At 47.4% G+C, this 5,883-nt stretch overlaps 1 pseudogene; it reads right to left on the bottom strand.

Annotated features, from left to right (window-relative positions):
* Positions 1–3,338: 3,338 nt before the first annotated feature.
* Positions 3,339–4,145, bottom strand: LOC105739885 (annotated as a pseudogene).
* Positions 4,146–5,883: the final 1,738 nt, after the last annotated feature.

Below are 5,883 nucleotides of genomic sequence, written 5' to 3'. Positions count from 1 at the left end.
CAGCTAATTTTGTATTTTTAGTAAAGATGTGGTTTCTCCATGTTGGTCTGGCTGGTCTCGATCTCCCGACCTCAGGTGATCCACCCGCCTTGGCCTCCCAAAGTGCTGGGATTACAGGCGTGAGCCACGGCCCCTGGCCTGGTATTTCTATTTTTATATGCCCCAATATTTCTTATTTATAAACATTTGAAGCCTATTAAAACATTACAAGAGTCTCGGGCTGGGTGCAGTGGCTCACGCCTGTAATCCTAGCACTTTGGGAGGCTGAGACGGGTGGATCATGAGGTCAGGAGTTCAAGTCCAGCCTGGCCAAGATGCTGAAACGCTGTCTTTACTAAAAATACAGAAATTAGCTGGGCGTGGTGGCACACACCTATAATCCCAGCTACTCGGGAGGCTGATGCAGGAGAATCGCTTGAACTGGGATGGCAGAAGTTGCAGTGAGCCAAGATCACGCCACTGCACTCCAGCCTCGGCGACAGAGCAAGACTCCATCTTGAAAACAAAAACAAAAAAAAGCATTACAAGAGTCTTATCTGAGGCCAGGCGTGGCTTCTCATGCCTGTAATCCCAGCACTTTGGGAGGCTGAGGTGGGTGGATCACTTGAGGTCAGGAGTTCGAGACGAGCCTGATCAACATGTTGAAACCTCATCTATACTAAAAATACAAAATTACCTGGGTGTGTGGGAGACTGAGGCAGGAGAATTGCTTGAACCTGGCAGGCAGAGGTTGTGGTGAGCCAAGATCATGCTCCTTGGTTATAAATCTCCCCTTGTCTTTGTTGAAGTTGGGGTTGAGTCCAATCTCTCGTCCCCACTGCAAGACCCTGTGGCAGTGGTCCCTACACCTATCACTGTGGCTCCTTTTGGATAAAGTCCGCCTTACCACCTTTTAACAAATGTCATAAATAATAATTTTTCTTTAACATTCTTTTTTTTTTTTTTAAGACAGTCTTGCCCTGTCTCCCAGGCTGGAGTGCAATGGCACGATCTCAGCTCACTGCAACCTCCGCCTCCTAGGCTCAAGCGATTCTTGTGCCTCAGCCTCCCAAGTAGCTTGGACTACAGGCATGCACCACCACGCCCAGCTAATTTTTGTATTTTTATTAATTTATCTATTTATTTATTTTGAGACCAAGTTTTGGTCTTTTTGCCCAGGCTGGAGTCCAGTGGCACAATCTCGGCTCACTGCAACCTCCGCCTCCTGGGTTCAAGTGATTCTCCTGCCTCAGCCTTCCGAGTAGCTAGGATTACAGGCACGCTCCACCAGCCTGGCTAATTTTATATTTTTAGTAGAGATGGGGTTTTGCCATGTTGGCTGGGCTGGTCTCGAACTCCTGACCTCAGGTGATCCGCCCGCTTCAGTCTCCCAAAGTGCTGGGATTACAGGTGTGAGCCACCACACTCGGCCTAATTTTTGTATTTTTAGTAGAGATGGGGTTTCACCATGTTGTCTCAAGCTCCTGACCTCCAGTGATCTGCCTGCCTCGGCCTCCCAAAGTGTTGGGATTACAGGTGTGAGCCACCGCACCTGGCCTGCCCCTCTCTCTCTCTTTCTTTTTTTTTTTTGAGACGGACTCTCAGTCTGTCGCCCAGACTGGAGTGCAGTGGCACGATCTTGGCTCACCGCAACCTCCGCCTCCTGGATTCAAGCAATTCTCTGCCTCAGCTTCCGGAGTAGCTGGGATTACAGGTGCCTGCCACCATGCACAGCTAATTTTTTTGTATTTTTAGTAGAGACAGGGTTTCACCGTCTTGGCCAGGCTGGTCTTGAACCCCTGACCTCATGATCCACCTGACTCAGGCTTCCAAAGTGCTGGGATTACAGGCGTGAGCCACCGCGCCAGTCCTTTTTTTTAAAATTACAAAAAAAAAAAAAAAAAAAAAAAGACAAAACTTCCCAACTTGAATAAGGCTCCTGAGGGCATGCAAGCCCTGGCCTCTGCATGTCCCTCCAGCAGCAGGCCCCAGCCTGCTCTGAGCCTTTGGCACGCTCTTCCTGGCGACCCCGTTTCCACCCCTCACCTCCCGTCTATTCTTCCTTGGATCTTGGCTCCTTCATCTTTTTCTCATCTGCCTCTTAGGGACATCTTCCTTTCCCCCCATCAGGCTGCTTCTTCCCTTATGCACTCTCACAGCACTTACTATGCTGTGGTATCTTACTGGTGTGATTCTTTGTCCATTTTCCTACCTACCCCTTAAGGTCTGTGTGGGCAGGTACCGTGTCTTCCTTGGCTGAGCCTAGTACCTTAACTGCCTACTGTGGTGCCTGACACATTGTAGGCATGGAGTACATATTTGCTGAATGAAATAATGAGTAAAATCTGGGTAATAGAAATAATACTTAGGTCTAAGAAGGACCAGTCTTTTTTTTTGTAGTTGTTTAGCTACTTCATTTTGTTAAAAAAGACATCTTAATAACTAATTACTTAGTGCCATTACTGCCATCTAGTGGTGACTGATGTTATTATACTGCTGGGTCCATTCTCAGTGATGTTACTGTGCTGGCAGAGAAGGGAATCAATATATATATGCAAGATATCTTGCACATGTACCCTAAAACCCTAAAGTATAATAAAAAATAAAAAAATAAAAAAAATAAAAAAAAAAGATATCTGTTGAGTGTTTGCCTTGTTTCAGGTATTGTACCAGGAAGTTTACAGCAGTACCTGCTGGTTACACCAGCAAAGGGAGTGTAAGCTGCTTTCCCTTGGTCACCATCTAAGGAGGAGACCTGAATTCAACTCCAGGAGACCATCTCTGTTTTTTTTTTTGAAATATATTTCTTTATTTTCATTCCCATATAGCAGAGATGGAACAAGGATAGCGATGCTGGAAAATCCTGCTTCGATCAAATCATCACATAAGTTAATGTCAGAAAACCTGTATTTGAATCTGACTCCTCTATCCTTGCCCTGGGAAATCGGACATATTGACCCAGTTGCTGTGAGGGCTGAATTAGATGATGCAGAAAGTGCTTGGCATGCAGTAGATATGCAAAACAATGACTGTTATTTTAGACATTCTCCAAGCAGGGAAAAAAGTCACCATGCCTTCTAACTAATAATACAAACTTACGCAGTGTGTTTAAACTCTGGCTTCAGAGTTTAACAAATATAAATCTAATCAAAAAAATTAGTCAAACTCTATAAACAAATTTATAACTAACACAAATCTAATCGAAAAAACTAGTCAAACTCTATAAACCCAACTTGATTTTAAAATTCTAGTGGCTACAACACCCAATAATGTTTTCACGTTGTTTGTGAATCCATTCCATTGATGCGTATAACGATGTAGGAGAAACCGTTTCAGATCCTCTGGGAGGACGAGTTTGGTTATCTTATGATGCTGCTGGATTCCAAAGCACTTCTGAATTCTAGGCATAACTGCATCAAAGAAGGGGGCCCTTCTCTCTCCAAGAAGAGCTGGATCAAAGGGCTCTCTGCAGGCACCAGCTCCACAGGACATTTGCCTTCAGCATTCTTGGCCTGGGTGTCTGCTCCAAAATCCAGCTCTTCACTGGCTGTCCTGGCCACTGCATGAAGTGGGGAATCCTGACCTCTCCCTTGGTTCACGTCTGTTCCTGACTCCAGAAGCTTCTTGACACAGGCTATCTGCTGTTTTTCACAAGCCAAATACAGTGAAGTGCCCAGGTGGCTGATGTTATGGTCATTATTGCCCCTATAAGCTATAAGAGAGTCAACACACTCCACGTGGCCTCTCCTAGCAGCTTCATGGACGGGGGATGCCAGATCACTCTCAGGTCGAACGCTGGCTTCATGCTGCAGAAGCATAATCCCGGCTGCTGCTGACACAAACATTAAACAGTGGAGTGTGCTAGTCTGTTGTCACACCATTCACCTGAGCTCCATGCTTTAATAAAATCTTTACACAAGAGCGATGACCTCTGAGACAGGCTTCATGGAGTGGGGAAACATGATCTGCCGTGATGATGTTCACAAGCCACCCCTGGCTGATGAGGTTCCTCAGAGACAGCTGATGTCCGTAGATTGCAGCTTCAGGTGTAGGAGACCAATCAGACACAGAATCACCCATCAATGGGTTTGAAAGAAGCCTGGTGTCAGGAGAGTCTCTTGGCCCCGTGGGCTTGCTCCCATCCATGCACCTTGTTTGCCATCCATGGTGTTCTCTCCTAAGTGAGTAAGCTCTGCGCTCCACTTCAGTTGCTCAGCAAAGTCCAAACTCCATGCTCCCCCTGCTCCTGAAAAATTCCAGTTCTGTGGCTGGCTGAGCTGCACACATCCCGGACAAATGGTCTAACTGGCTGGAGGCCCGCCAGAGGCCACTTTTTTTTTTTTTTTTGAGACAGAGTCTTGCTCTGTTGCTCAGGCTGGAGTGCAGTGGCGTGATCTCAGCTCACTGTAAGCTCCACCTTCCGGGTTCACACCATTCTCCTGCCTCAGCCTCCCAAGTAGCTGGGACTACAGGCGCCTGCCACCATGCCCGGCTAATTTTTTTTGTATTTTTAGTAGAGACAGGGTTTCACTGTGTTACCCAGGATGGTCTCGATCTCCTGACCTCGTGATCCGCCCGCCTCGGCCGGATCCCAAAGTGCTGGGATTACAGGCGTGAGCCACTGCGCCCGGCCTGGGTTTGTGAATGCACCAATCGACACTCTGTATCTAGCTACTCTGGTGGGGCCTTGGAGAACCTTTGTGTCCACACTCTGTATCTAGCTACTCTGGTTTGGACGTGGAGAACCTTTGTGTCCACACTCTGTAACTAGCTACTCTGGTGGGGACGTGGAGAACCTTTGTGTCTAGCTCAGGGATTGTAAACGCACCAATCAGTGCCCTGTCAAAACAGATCACTGGGCTCTACCAATCTGCAGGATGGGGTGGGGCCAAATAAGAGAATAAAAGCAGGCTGCTGGAGCCAACAGGGGCAACCCGCTTAGGTCTGCTTTCACGGCTGTGGAAGCTTTGTTCTTTTGCTCTTTGCAATAAATCTTGCTACTGCTCACTCTTTGGGTCCACACTGCTTTTATGAGCTGTAACACTCACCGTGAAGGTCTGCAGCTTCACTCCTGAAGCCAGTGAGACCACGAGCCCACCAGGAGGAACGAACGACTCCAGACGTGCCGCCTTAAGATCTGTAACACTCACTGCGAAGGTCTGCAGCTTCACTCCTGAGCCAGCGAGACCACGAAACCACCAGAAGGAAGAAACTCCGAACACATCTGAACATCAGAAGGAACAGACTCCGGACGTGGCTTCATTCTTGAAGTCAGTGAGACCAAGAACCCACCAGTTCCGGACACAGTAGCTCATGGTAACCTCGAACTCCCAGGCTCTAGCGGTTCTCCCCACTCAGCCTCCCGAGTGGCTAGGACTACAGGTGTGTGCCACCATCCCTGCCTAATTTTTAATTTGTGTAGATCTTGCTATATTGTCCAGGCTGGTCTCAAAATCCTGGGCTCAAGTAGTTGGAGAGGGCCAGAACAAAACGTTCCTTAATGGCAACAGACATATTTTGTTTTGTTTTTGTTTTTTGAGACAGAGTCTTGCTCTATCCCCCAGGCTGGAGTGCAGTGGCAGGATCTTGGTTCACTGTAACTTCTGCCCCCCAGGTTCAAGTGATTCTTGTGCCTCAGCCTTCCCAGTATTTAGGATTACAGGTGTGTGCCATGACTAATTTTTGTATTTTTAGTGGAGACGGGGTTTTGCCATGTTGCCGGGGCTGGTCTCAAACTCGTGACCTCCAGTGATCTGCCCGTCTCTGGCTCCAGAGTGCTGGGATTACAGGCATGAGTCACCATGCCCAGCTGACGTATTTTGTAAACGGAGAAAAATAGGTGGCTCTTAAAATTTCAGTAATATGTTCACGTTCTTTCTTATACAACAACAGAGGACCAGTGAA

The sequence above is a fragment of the Nomascus leucogenys genome, chromosome 6 (assembly GCF_006542625.1).
Source record: "Nomascus leucogenys isolate Asia chromosome 6, Asia_NLE_v1, whole genome shotgun sequence".
Taxonomy (NCBI): domain Eukaryota; kingdom Metazoa; phylum Chordata; class Mammalia; order Primates; family Hylobatidae; genus Nomascus; species Nomascus leucogenys.
This window is presented reverse-complemented; position numbering and strand designations above follow the sequence as displayed.